The 14,688-nt window shown below is 41.8% G+C and overlaps 1 protein-coding gene and 1 long non-coding RNA gene across 7 annotated transcripts in view; one reads left to right on the forward strand and one right to left on the reverse strand.

The window, feature by feature from the left end:
* LOC147371657 (tubulin alpha-1C chain) overlaps positions 1-14,688 on the reverse strand; it is a 91,432-nt gene that overhangs the window by 31,962 nt on the left and 44,782 nt on the right. For all 6 annotated transcript variants that reach the window (XM_086399636.1, XM_086399638.1, XM_086399637.1 and 3 more), the window contains one exon: positions 11,455-11,604. The gene's annotated coding sequence lies outside the window, so the exon portion shown is untranslated. The remainder of the gene's footprint in view (positions 1-11,454; positions 11,605-14,688) is intronic.
* On the forward strand, positions 11,967-13,850 carry LOC147371658 (uncharacterized). The gene is made up of 2 exons (XR_015163690.1): positions 11,967-12,134; positions 12,479-13,850. It is a non-coding gene; the product is annotated as an uncharacterized LOC147371658 (long non-coding RNA).

Consider the following 14,688-nt stretch of genomic DNA (forward strand, 5'->3'; position numbering starts at 1 on the left):
AAAGTCCCTCCTAAACTCCTAATGTCAAGGGTTCAAGGTCTCCTTTCATTTCTATGTACTCATCTAGTCTTGCTATGAGGGAGGTTCGTGACATTATATAGGAGGCAGTGATTAAGGCCATCCCCAAGAAAAGGAAATGCAAAAAGGCAAAATGGCTGTCTGAGGAGGCCTTACAAAGAGCTGAGAAAAGAAAAGAAGTAAAAGGCAAAGGAGAAAAGGAAAAATATACGCATCTGAATGCAAAAAATAGCAAGGAGATATAAGAAAGCCTTCCTCAGTGATCAATGCAAAGAAATAGAGGAAAACAACAGAATGGGAAAGACTAGAGATCTTTTCAAGAAAATTAGAGATACCACGGGAACATTTCATGCAAAGATGGGCACAATAAAGGACAGAAATGGTATGGACCTAAATACCATTCTTCTCTTCTGGGACCTAAATCCCAGAAGAGAAGACATTAAGAGGTGGCAAGAGTACACAGAAGAATTATCCAAAAAAGATCTTCATGACCCAGATAACCACGATGGTGTGATCACTCACCTAGACCCAGACATCCTAGAATGCAAAGTCAAGTGGGCCTTAGGAAGCATCACTACAAACAAAGCTAGTGCAGGTGATGGAATTCCAGTTGAGCTATTTCAAATCCTGGAAGATGATGCTGTGAAAGTGCTGCACTCAATATGCCAGCAAATTTGGAAAACACAGCAGTGGCCACAAGACTGGAAAAGGTCAGTTTTCATTCCAATCCCAAAGAAGGGCAATACCAAAGAATGTTCAAACTACCACACAATTGCACTAATCTCACACACTAACAAAGTAATGCTCAAAGATTTCCAAGCCAAGCTTCAACAGTATGTGAACTGAGAAATTCCAGATGTTCAAGCTGGATTTAGAAAAGGTAGAGGAACCAGAGATCAAACTGCCAACATCTGCTGGATCATCAAAAAAGCGAGTTCCAGAAAAACATCTACTTCTGCTTTATTGACTATGTCAAAGCCTTTGACTGTGTGGATCAACAAACTGTGGAAGATTCTTCAAGAGACTGGAATACCAGACCACCTTACCTGCCTCTTGAGAAATCTGTATGCAGGTCAATAAGCAATAGTTATAACTGGACAAGGAAAAACAGACTGGTTCCAAATTGGGAAAGGAGTACGTCAAGGCTGTATTTGTTACCCTGTTTATTTAACTTCTATGTAGAGTACATCATGCGAAATGCCAGGCTGGATGAAGTACAAGCTGGAATCAAGATTGCTGAGAGAAATATCAATAACCTCATGTACACAGATGACACCACCCTTATGGCAGAAAGTGAAGAGGAACTGAAGAGTTCTTGATGAAAGTGAAAGAGGAGAGTGAAAAAGCTGGCTTAAAACTCAACATTCAAAAAACTAAGCTCATAGCATCTGGTCCCATTGCTTCATGGCAAATAGATGGGGAAACAATGGAAACAGTGACAGACTTTATTTTCTGTCTGTGATAAAATCACTGCAGATGGTGATTGCAGCCATGAAATTAAAGACGCTTGCTCCTTGGAAGAAAAGTTATGACCAACCTAGACAGCATATTAAAAAGCAGAGACATTATTTTGCCAACAAAGGCCCATCTAGTCAAAGCTATGGTTTTTCCAGTAGTCATTTATGGATGTGAGAGTTGGACTATAAAGAAAGCTGAGTGCTGAAGAATTGATGCTTTTGAACTATGGTGTTGGAGAAGACTCTTGAGAGTTGCTGGACTGCAAGGAGATCAAGCCAGTCAATCCTGAAGGAAATCAGTCCTGAATATTCTCTGTAAAGACTGATGCTGAAGCTGAAACTCCAATACTTTGGCCACCTGATGCGAAGAACTGACTCATTGGAAAAGACCCTGATGCTGGGAAAGATTGAAGGCAGGAGGTGAAGGGGACAACAGAGGCTGAGATGGTTGGATGGCATCACCGACTTGATGGATATGAGTTTGAGCAAGCTCTGGGAGTTGGTGATGGACAGGGAAGCCTGGCGTGCTGCAGTTCATGGGGTTGCAAAGAGTTGGATACGACTGAGTGACTGAACTGAACTGAACACCAATAGATACGTAAGTTGCCAACTTAGAATGCTTTCCAGAATTGCAGACCCATGTATCCAACTGCCTGTTGGAATTCTCTGCTTAGATATCTAATAGATTCTTAAACCTAAATTCTTAATCTTCTGCTTAAACATGCTCCTCCCTTTCCCATCTCAATTAATTGCAATGTCATTTTTCCTGTCACCTGAGCCCAAAACTTTGGAGTCATCACTGACTCGTCTTTTACTATCACTCCCATCAGTATGTCAGCAAATCCCATTAGATCTACCTTGAAATATATCTACTGTATTTCCACTTTTCATTGTCTCCACTATAGCCACTCTGAACCAGCGCCATTTTTGTGTTAAATAAATATTTTTAGTGTACCATTTAAGTCTTATGTAGGTTTACCATATATTTTAAAATTATTTTCTTAATGGTTACTATACAGATTATAAAATACATCTTAACTCACTACTATCTATTGCAGATTAATCCTAACTTAATTTCAGGAAAATATAGAAACTTTGGTCCAATATAACTCTACCCACACTTTCCTTTGGGCTATAATATATATTAATATCTCAAATATATATTCATATTAACACTTAATATTATTTATCATATAGTTATATCTATGCTGCTGCTGCTAAGTCACTTCAGTCGTGTCCGACTCTGTGCGACCCCATAGACGGCAGCCCACCAGGCTCCCCGTCCCTGGGATTCTCCAGGCAAGAACACTGGAGTGGGTTGCCACTTCCTTCTCCAATGCATGAAAGTGAAAAGTGAAAGTGAAGTCGCTCAGTCCTATCCGACTCCTAGCGACCCCATGGACTGCCGCCTACCAGGCCCCTCCGTCCATGGGATTTTCCAGGCAAGAGTACTGGAGTGTGTTGCCATTGCCTTCTCCCTAGTTATATCTATACTACTCAATATATTATTAGGTATTTTATTATTTCACATTATGACTCATCAATATAGTGTTATAATTATTGCTTCATACAATTTCATATTTTTAAAAGACGTTTTGTGAAGAAACGAGAAATATATATTTATATTGTCTTTTTTTATTCAAGTATAATTGATTTACAATGTTGAGTTAGTGTCAGGGGGACAGCAAACTGATTCAGAAATATACATATATACTCCTTTTCAGATTCCTTTCCCTTATAGGATATTATAAAATATTGAGTACAGAGCTATAGCACTATATAATCCTTTATATTAACCCATTTCCAGTGCTCTTTATTTCTTCTTTTTAAAAACTTTTACTTATTCATTTCTTCCTTTGGATTTGGGTTATTAATATCATCTGATATCCTTTCCTGTCAGCCTGAAGAACTCCTTTTAGCATTTCTTGAGGGCAGTTTCCTCAAAATTGTTTATCTGGGTATCTCTTAATTTCTCTTTCATTTTTGAAGGAAGGTTTGTGGGATATAAAATTCTTGGTTGAAAAAAAATTCTTGGTAGATAGTTTTGTCTTTCACACTTTGATATTCCATTCCACTGCCTCCCAGCCTTCATTGTTTCAGATGAGAAATTAGTAATTACACTGATGTTCCATTGTGCATGATGGTGGTTTTCTTTTGATGCCTTAAAGACTTTTTGTTGTGTGTTTTTAACAGTTTGCATGCTGTGTTTAGGTGCGGATCTCTGTAGTTATCCTAGTTGGGTTGGTTGAGCTACATGCATGTGTAGATTAATGTTTTCAATCAAATTTGCCAAGTTTTCAGACATTATTTTTTCAAGTATTTTTTTCTAACCTTTTGTTTCCTCTTCCATTACACATATGTTGGTCTGTTGCCCCACCAGTCTCTGAGGCTCTGGTCACTTTTGTTCCATTCTCATTCTTTCTGTTCTTCAGTACATAATTTCTATTGCTCTCTCTTCAAATTCACTGCTTCTTTTTCTCTGCTATCTTGAATCTGCTTTTCAGCCCTTCTAGTGAATTTTTCAAGTATTATTTCTACATTTTTAATCACTTAAAATTTTTTAAATAATGTGTTTTCTTATTGAGTATCTTCATTTATTAATATTACTGTCCTACTTTCTTTCGATTCTTTAAACACAATTTCTTTTAGTTCTTTGAACATAACTGCTTTGATATCTTTGCCTGCTAAATCCAACTTCTTGGGACACTGAAAGACAGTTTCTACTGATTTTTGCTTTTCCTCAGAACGGGTCATACTTTCCTATCTCCGCGTATTTTATTTGAAAGCTAGATTTTTAAATACTGTATTGTAGCAACTCTGGATTCCAATTTTTCTCCCTCCAGGCTATCTTCTGCATTTGTGTGTTTAGCAAGTTGCTTTAGTTAAATCAATTAAATCTGTCCCCTTTGAAGGGTATGGCTATTGATATCCTGCTCAGTTTATTTTCTCTTGTTTTTACTTTTTAAGTCTGGCTTCCTAGGGGTCATTCCTGTGTCTAAGTAGCCTAGTGGTTAGCTAGTGTTCAGACAGAAATTGGTTCTGTCCTCTGGTAATGGGTGTGTGGGCAGGGGAGCACATTTAAAGTTCAGGCTGTTTTCAATCCTATTTGAGTTTTTGCTTTTACTTTCCACTGGGCCCTTTCATAGCTCCTCCATGTACAAATCCTCGCGGTCAGCCAGGAGTATGCGGCTATCTTAGGCCCTCTGTTCTCAGCTGCAAATATACACACTTCAGCCAGGAATACTCTTCCCCCAACAACTAGAACCTTGCGTTAGTAGAACCATTGGTCCTTTCCTGCTCCCTATTAAGTGAGCCCTCTGACTCTGGCAGCAAAGCTGCCAGTCCTCACAGTATCCCCACCTCTGGCAAAATCTCCATGGTGACAAGGCTGGCAGCAGGGCTGGAAAACGGGAGCATCCTCAAGCAAGCGTGTCACAGATTCCCACTGTTTTTACTACATTTCAGCAATTGTTCAAACACAAACGCTTCTCACATTATTCTGTGCCTTTGGTAGATTTTCAGGGTGCTAAAATGGTTGTCCTCATCCATTTTTTCCAGCTTAGTAGTTGCTTTTTGGGAGAGTTGATTTGCCCACCTCCTCACTCTACCACACCTAGAAGTCCCACCCTCCTCAATAAATATTTGAATAATGAGTGACTAAACCCTGTCTTGGAGAAGGAAATGGTAACCCACTCCAGTGTTCTTGCCTGGAGAATCCCAGGGACAGGGGAGCCTGGTGGGCTGCCGTCTATGGGGTTGCACAGAGTCAGACACGACTGAAGTGACTTAGCAGCAGCAGCAGCAAACCCTGTGTTATCTGTCTTCTACTCTACCACACTACTGAGACTCTCCCATCAAAAATTATCAGTTGCCTCCCAGGCAGTCAAACAGGCTTTGAGTAAAACAGACATCAGGTGAATTCTAAGTCTGCCACTTAGCAATTATGTACTCGGGAAGTATATTTATCTTGCCCAAGTCTTGTTTTTTTTCTTCTGTTAAATGGCTAAAACAACGCCTATGGATACATAATAATGCACTTCAGGTACAGAGTTCTCGGGTAGGAAGGATAGGACTAGACAGGGATGGGATGGAATGAATCTACCTGGGAAACTAACCCAGGTTTCCATATTATTATTTTGCCTGTTTCTTAAAAGATCTCTCATCAGGGGTCGCTGCAAGTTTTGTGAATGTTTCTGTTGCTGGATTTACGGTTAAATGAAGCACGTAGCTGAAGGATGAACTTTCTGAGTTTTCACACTGTCCCAGATTTCTCTTTGCAGAACTTTAAACCTTAGGCCCTGGTTGGTTCATTGTGTTAAATCCATTATGAGAATGTTATTTAAAGCTGTACTATAATTACAACCTCCACTAATTATTCAATACTGTAGCAGCAAAGTATTATTTGTAAGAATTTGATTCTTTTCATATTTATATCCACTATATCTGGCATTCTAATCTGTAAAATGATGCAATAAAATCAATATCATTAAAAAAATAATACCTATGGTGTTACTGTGAGTAGGGAGGGGTAAGAGTAAGCATCTGGATGAATGTTTCAGGATTCTTTTCCAACAGTGTTTTTGTTTTTCAGGAAGTCTAAGCTTCCATTCAGATGGAGCCTGGGACTCTTTTGGATCTCTTTTATCACCCTCACACTTCAATAGAGACATAACTGGTGAGAATAACAAGGATAATACCATGAAAATCCTTTGAGAGTGCATCTATTATACACAACTATTAAGGTATCATTATGCCTTATGATGATGTTCTTTGGGAACTTTTAAAAATGGCTCTCTCTCTGGGAACTTCTGATCACAGTAGAATTTCTAAATATGGAGAAGCTACTGAAATTACTCCCCTAACTTCCTTTTTCCCTGGACATTTTAACCATTATGTTGATATCTTCTGAAAGACCAACACAATAGATAAACCCTTCTTAATCACAAACTCTCAGCTTTTAGGTATTTCTTCTAAGAACAGAAGAGCACGATTCCCGCCCCAATCAGAAATAAAACATAAATTTGGTGGTTCAAGATGGAGGAAAAGGAAAGACTAAATAGAATGCTTGGAATTTGAAATGAAAATAGCATGGCAAGGCTTCCCAAGTGGCTTAGTTGGCAAAGAATCTGCCTGCAATGCAGAAGACCCAGGTTCTATCCCTGGCTTGGGACGATCCCCTGGAGACGGAAATGGTAACCCACTCCAGTATTCTTGCCTGGAGAATTCCATAAAAAGAGGAGCATGGCTGGTTACAGTCCATGGGATCGCAAAGAGTCGGACATGACTGTGCAACTGTCACTTTTTTCACTTTCTAAGAACAGAAAAGCATGGTCCCCCCAGTCAGAAATAAAACATCAATTTGGTGGTTAAAGACAGAGAAAAAGGAACGACTAAACAGAATGCTTGAAATTTGAAATGAAAATAACAAGGCAAGACTATCACCATCTTAGGGCTTTACTGAAAATTCAGCTCTTTCTGTAGGAAATACATGTTTAAAAACAATAAAAAACAATTGCTCTTTCCACATTCTTTTATCTTTTAAAAATTATGTATTTATTATTTTTGGCCGAGTTGTGTCTTTGTTGCTGTGAGGGCTTTTCTCTAGTTGGGGAGAGCAGGGGCTACTCTAGCTGCGGTACTCAGGACTCCTGCTGTGGTGGCTTCTTTAGCTGCAGTGCATGGGCTCTGGGTGCGTGGGCTCAGTAGTTGCGACACACAGGCTTAGCTGCTCCGAGGCACGTGGAATCTTCCCAAGTCAGGGATCGAATCCATGTCTCCTGCATTAGCAGGTGGACTCTTTACCACTGGGCCACCAGAGAAGCCCCTCCACATTGTTTTAAAGTGATGCCTTTTTGTCCTCCCTTTGCTTAGCCAAGCACTCACTATTGTTACTCGCTTTTGTACCCGTCAGCCAGGCTGCCAGCTCTGAAGGAGGCAGTACCTCCATGTGTCTCCCTGGATGCCCAGCACTGCTCCTCATTCTCAGATGCAGGCAACGACAGTGCTCATTTTCACTCCCTCACTTAGAAACCTTCAGTGACTCTTCACTGTCCCTAAAAGCAGTCCACAGGCTTTTTTAAATTGCATGTGCCTACCGGTAGACTAAGGTTTGCACATCCTCTGATACACACACACACATAATTTATTTTTAAATTATTTATACACTATTATACTTCTACTTTATATAAATCATAAACATCTATCAATATAGAGAGTTTAAGAGGATGACATTTAACAAGTAGAATTTGTAATATTTCCTTTCTGTACCTTTTATATACTCCACTCTGGAGACCACTGTTCTATAGGATAAAATCCAGGTTTTTTTAAAAACCATAGTCTTCAGGAACTTCCCCAGTGGTCCAGTGGTTAACAGCCTACACTCCCATGCAGGGGGCCCAGCTTCCATCTATTCCTGGTAAGGCAATTAAGAGCCCACCCACATGCTGCAATTAAAGATCGGGCATGCTTCAAGGAAGATCCCACGTGCTGCAACTAAGACCCAGCACCCAGCCAAATAAATAATTAAAACAACAACAATGAAAACAGAAACACAGCTTTCAAGCTGGGATCTAGGTACCCTTAGGGTACACCCCATAGATGGTATAAGAGGCTCCATTTCCAGATTCTGAGCTACCAAATGTGTCCTCTCCTGGAAGTGATCTGTCAGGTGGACAGATCACGGCTGACATGGAGCTGACTTCTCTTTTCCAGCCTCCTCTTTGCAACTGTTCTGACCCTTCACAAGAGAAAGGCACTCCTCAGCCACCCTGAACTCTGATTTGTTACCAAAGGAAGGGATGATTTGAGAATGTACTATGCCCAAGGCAGAGTCTCTTGAGATCCCGGTAAGAAATGCCAAAAAGGGCAGAGCCTTATTTCATCCCCTGAACAGATTCCCAGCAACCCTCTGTGCCCTGGACAGTGACTGTCTTAGAATTAGAAGTCACAAGTGAGGTGCTGGAAGACCTTAAAGTAATATAGTGTTCTTAATTTAAAAACAGAGCTAGGAAATCACCAAAAATTACCAAAAAAAGTTTTTAAATGGAGGCTGCTGCTGCTGCTGCTGCTAAGTTGCTTCAGTCGTGTCCGACTCTGTGCAACCCCATAGACGGCGGCCCACCAGGCTCCCCCGTCCCTGGGATTCTCCAGGCAAGAACACTGGAGTGGGTTGCCATTTCCCTCTCCAATGCACGAAAGGGAAAAGTGAAAGTGAAGTTGCTCAATCGTGTCCGACTCTTTGGGACCCCATGGTCTGCAGCCTACCAGGCTCCTCCATCCATGGGATTTTCCAGGCAAGAGTACTGGAGTGGGGTGCCATAAATGGAGGCTAACTTTTCCTAATAGAAAATAAGCCTACTTAACTGCCTAGTTTGATCATGTAAATCGGTTTTGCCAACGTAGTGGTATTTTTCATAAGGGAAATGGGCTAGCTCTGTGACTCCTCCTTGCTGATGAAAATACATGTACAGTACTTATCTGATAGACAATATACCAGAAATGTCATCATTCACAACTGTTTCAACTTCTGATGACCACTGCCTTAAACAAACATTCACAATATTCGTAACCACCTCAGACTCTTTCCCACCTAATCTCCTCTTAGCCTTTGCCTTTAATTTAAAAATGGAGCTAGGGGCTTCAGGCTTTGGCCAAACCACACTCAGGCTTTGGCCATTCTTCCAAGTCTATACCTGTGTGTGTTCATGTTAGTCCCTCTATCAGAAATACCCTTCCTTGTCATCTCTGTATGCTGAACGCCTATCTAATTATCTGCTTGATCTGAAGCACTAATTAGGCACTGAGGATGCAAAATAAACATAATAATAGCCTTAACCCTGTCTTCACAGGATTTAAGAGTCTGTTATGGGAGACAGATAAGCAATGACAGTATGCTATGACAGAGCGATGACAGGGAACCACAAGGGGAGGGGAGCTCAGCAGGGGCACTCTCCCTTCACCCGGGGAAATCAAGGAAATCTTGGAGGAAGTAGCCAGAAAGACAAGACCCACTGATGAGCAGGCATTAGCCTGACATTTTGCAGGGAGGGAGGAGAAGACTGACTGGTGCTGAGAGAACAACAGTGAGTTGAACTGACGTTGTTAAGGCAAGTCCTCTGTGAAGTCGGGATTTTCATCACGAGAGACACACTTACCTAACCCTAAGGTCCAGACAGAAACTTCTACTAAGCTCAATCTGTTTCATGTCTTTGAACGAAGGATCACATTTCTCTCAAAAGCCCAATTTAGAATAGGCTGAAAGTCAAGGGAGAGGTCATCTCTAGAAAAAATTTCCCTTGTGTGTTTTTTTTTTTTTTTTGCCAAACACAAAATATCTGAATCCCAAGCTCAACTGCTGGGAGAATGGGTAGACTTTTTATATTGGGTTCACCAGAAATAGTGCCCAAGGAATACTCTTGAGACATCTGTGAGGAAGGCCAGGGCAGGCTGTATATGTGGCTCTGTTCTGAGGGTGCAGGCACCCTCTAAACAAACAAGTTAATGAAAGAAGAAACACCATAGAAGAGAGAAATTCAGTTTCTAGGGACTGCTTTGTGTCCTGCAAAAGGAAGGGACCATGAGGGCTTAAACTGCCTGGGCCTCAGCGCTCCACCTCCGCTGCCCTCCTGCACTGTTCCAAGCCAGAGACCGTGAAAGCACCTTCACCAAGAGATGCTCAATTCCATGGCATGTCACCACTCACTCTACTGATGTGTTATAAGTTGTTTATTTCTATGAAAGACTCTCCTCAACAAATGCCATAGTAGAATCGAGGTCTAACAGATGCGGCATCAGCCATTAAATAATTCCTCTACTGGTAACAATTTGACACCCAATAACTCTTTGCTCATTCAAAATAGAATATATACTGAATCTTCTCTGATACAGTCCTTTCTTACATTATCACAGTGGATTGTCATTTTATTTCTCTTCCTGATTTCCTAGTTTATTTTCTTCCAGCATCCACTTGGAGGGTTAACATTTTCTCTGTGACACAATTCACTATGGCAGTAGAATCAGGTAGGTCTCCTACATGAGGGCTTAGATATACAAGCACCAAAGGATGTCTCTATAAAACACTGACTGCATACGAAAGTGACATGACATGGACCCCAAGAACTACATCACCAGTTAGGTTCCAACAGGTTTATATTGTTGGTAAAGCTACTTCATCTTTTTCAGGAAACCCATTATGAGCTCATCCCAGAAAACAAAAACTCATTTTTGTTAGAATGTTATTATCAAGCTCTGGAGGGTGAGGACTATGTTTGATAACATTTCCCTATTATAAATGTTTCCTATCAGTGACACCATATTTCTCCAGATGGGTGAGCCAACTGTATTTCTGCTCTAAATCTTGCTTTCATCCAGTTCCCCAGGAGTTTTCTGATTGTGGCCTTTAGCAAAGTTCCCAGCAACGGTAAATTGAGGTTTGTTTTGGAGTCTGTATATAAATGTGTTTGCAAATAGGTTTAGATCCTGGTGTGGAAAAAGCCTGCAGTCTCCTAAATAGAAAAATCATCAAGTAAATCAGAACTGACTCAAGAGTTTGGAAAATGGTAGTGCGTCTTAGTGACCTTGTATCAAACCATGGCCAAGGCCACATTCCAACATATCCCCACTCCCAGATTAATTTAATTTCTGTCACCCTCTTCATCTTTTAAAATTCCTTCCATTCAGCAAAATCAGTTCCATTCAACAGAACAAATGCATTGTGACTTCTGCACCTTATACCTCCTCATGTGCACTGATGGGAAATACGGTTTTAGTTTTCAGCGTTGCACCGGAGAATATGGCAGGGCTGGCGGCTGGGTAATGAAATGAATTAAGCCTCCTCTTCTCGGGAAGCCCCAGGTTTTCCTAACACCCATACACCATATGCCAGTTCATTTAGGCCGCAGGGCTCCTCAAAACTGAGGCCATTTTCTTGCAGGGTCAACTTGGTCTCTTTTTAGACAAGCGGACTGCATTTGAATGTTACCTTGGTGTCAGAGCCTTCTCTGGGCAAAGGACGTTCACCTGCAACTCGTCTCCTCCTTCCCCGGCAAGCTCCTTGCAGCGTCGCGGCGCTTCCAGCAGATGGCGCCGCAGCTGAATTTTCGCGACCCGCTCTCTAAACCAGGAGAAGCGTCTGGAATAAACAGGAAGGGGAATTTGTTTTTTAAAGCATTCTGTTTCAATATATATTGCCTTCTTTGTTGAGTCATAAGCTTTTTTAATTTGACTTAAATTGAAATGCATTTGAGATGTTAAAAAAAAAAATCAGCGATGACGCAATCCCAAATACGGGGTTGGGGCGGGGGGTTGTTTTGTTAAGAATTTCCACTCTCACAAATGATTCCGGAAGGAAGTTCTCAAGTAGCATAAACTGTCACAAGAGCACAGTGGTTCAGAAACGCTAGCAGTGTGTGCTAGGTAAAGAAAGGCAGCCTCAAAAAGACCAACAAGGAGTGGCAGGGGAGAGCCTCGCTGGGCCGCAGCGGAAGTGACCTTAGAGGCGGGCGGGGCGGTGGCCGTGAAAAACAGCGCCGCCTGCTGGTCGAAAGAGAAAAAGCTCGGATCTTGCCAGAGGCTGCAGCATGGCTCCCTGGACAGTTACTCCCCACAGACATTTACAGTCAAGATGCTGCACGTTATGCCCCTTCCCCAACAAAACTGAAAGTAATGGGCACAACCAGATAAGTCTTTCTGTAGAGAAGAGAAATCTTAGAGGCCCGTTGTGGTTTGGGAATACAGTGTTTCAAATACCTTCACTGTTGTTAACACTTCCTAAAGCTAAAAATGGTGGATTTTATTATTATGATATAATTGTTAAAGCAATCCATAAAGGAGAGTGAAAAATAGAATCCTATAAGGGCTCTCTTTCATTTATCCCACCCTGCTTTATTTACAAAATTAAAAAAAAAAGGTGATCAGAAGCAAATTGGGAAAAAACGGGCAGAAGGTTGAATTTCAAGGTGATTGTGCTTATCATTTCTCATTATGGCCCCTCATTTTTATTCCAGGGTTGTTGCAGTTTCATTTCTAGAGTCCCTCCTCCTCTCCCCACTTCCTTTTTCTCTTCACTCATTTGACAGGAGCCTCCGCAGTCATCGGCCTAGAATACGTCATCGTCATCCACTGGGAGAGAAGTGTGGTACCACCTTTCTCCCCCTATGGCTGAAGCCCGCGGAAAGAAGATGACGGTTGCGTCTCTGCTCCTGACCCAGCGCGATTGTTGGGAACTGTTAACTTGCAAGATGATGCCAAAGCGCAGCCTCCCTCCTTTTATGCTGTATAGAGTTTTAGGTTGCCCTTCATTAAGCTGATGCTTTCCCCTACAGAGCCCTGTCCTTCACGTTGCCCAAATGGTGTGCTAATAACCTTCTCCTCCCTTCTACTTGCAGAGATTCAGTGCATTAAGCCTAAGAGTTGTACATCCCCCTTTGTCTTCTTTTAAGGGAGTGAAGACCCATAGGTGGACAATTTTATTTAGATTAATCATGCTGTTTATCAGGTCGATGTTCTCTTGGCATGAAAATTTCCATCTCCCATCAAGGCATAGCTGCAGGCATTTATTATAGGCTCTGGTTCAAAGCAGGCCCTCTCTTTTGAGCAGTAGCACCAGAAATTAGGAACCTGACTGGAAGAGAAGCTTCGTGAGGGTCCAGAAGGAAAGCTGGGCCCCCAAGTCCTGTTTATGACTACTGTAGCCTTCACAATCTGGATCCAACCAAATGAACACTGAGAGCACAGTGTCTGGAGTACAAAGAAGAGTAATGGATATACAGTAACTTGACTGAGTCGGGGACAGGATCCAAGACATGCCTGACATTTGTTTATCTGCAGAGAAACAGGAGTAAAGGAGGAGCTGTCTCCCTCAGTGTTACTGTTACAAAAGTGTCCTTCGGGGCGAGGACACAGGAACAGGGCAGCTGATAACATTAATACTGTGCGGGCGAGCACACACCTCCCCATCCCCAGGACTGCTGAACCATGTGTTAGTAAACTAATCGGCAGGGACACAGCTCTGAGCCTCTCCTGCCACAGTCCTCAGAGGGAGTCGGCTCAGACAAAGCAAAGTGGCTTTTCCGAGGGGGAGGGGTGCCTGCTTTCTCTTTGTTCTTCCTTGGAAAATAGGCTCTCTCTTAAGTCTCATAACCAGCTGCTTTCATCTCTCAGAGGAAGGCAAAAAGAAGTTAATTCCCAATAAAAATTTGGACAGCATATTTTTCAGAGCCCTGAACTCTGACTGTGAAATGCAGGGGCAAACTCATTACAATTCTAACACGCTGTAAGTTTTATTCTGGGTTTCTAGGCAAAAATTTCAAATAGGTGCCCCTCCTTATCAAATAAAAATATAATAAAAAGGTCATCTTCTGAAAGGGGTAATTGAGACAGTGCTTTGAATCCTTCTTAACCTAATAATAGATGTCATGCACTCTATTCTTAAGAATCTCTTCCTTACAGAGGTATGATTTAATGAGCATATTCCTTTGCTAAGAAATACGGGCTCTCTGAGAAGTCACACTTTTTTATACTACAAGTGATTTTTTTTCTCATAAGAATGATTTAATATAGCTCCTTTAAAGATAAAAACATTCAGTATTGTCTGCCCCTGACTTATGCGTGGAATTAAGAGAAAGGATGTTTGTTCTTGTACCAGGAATAGGCCTGCCACACCCCAGGCACTCGGAGCATCTGCTCCCTGGACTGATTCTTAAACCAAAGCTACACATGGCTTCTGTGCTTGACAGCTGAGGTGGCCTTTTCTATCCAGTTGGAATTTCTGTCTGGGCCTGCTTGAATGGGTTTGCCCACACAACAGAAAATGGGCTCTGTTGGTCAGAGGAAGCTTAATGGGCTGAGGACTAGGCTAATATTTTGGAAATGCTGTAGGTTCATTTCCTCCCAAAATAAAGTACCTTTGGTCCCTTCAAGTGGCATCCTCAGGCTCTTTAAGACAGTTCCAACTTTTGGGGATTTTATGTGCTCGCTAAATATCAGGTATTTTGTCCAGAGTAACAGAATATCTGCACATTTGTATTCAATCCTGGGGCCCTGTGGAGAGCAGCTCTCTACCAGCTCCTGGGGAACCTCGCTCTTTCCAGCAGGGTAAAGAGGAAGTGAGAACAACCTCCAGCCAGGGAACCAGCCCAGTGTAAGTACGTGATCTGATGGCCCAAGTTCTACAGCTAAGCTTCTAAAATGATTCTGAAGCTAGACAAGAAACGAA

Source organism: Bos grunniens, chromosome 5, assembly GCF_055505025.1.
Source record: "Bos grunniens cultivar Pamir isolate PY7600 chromosome 5, Bosgru_T2T1.0, whole genome shotgun sequence".
NCBI classification, from domain to species: Eukaryota; Metazoa; Chordata; class Mammalia; order Artiodactyla; family Bovidae; genus Bos; species Bos grunniens.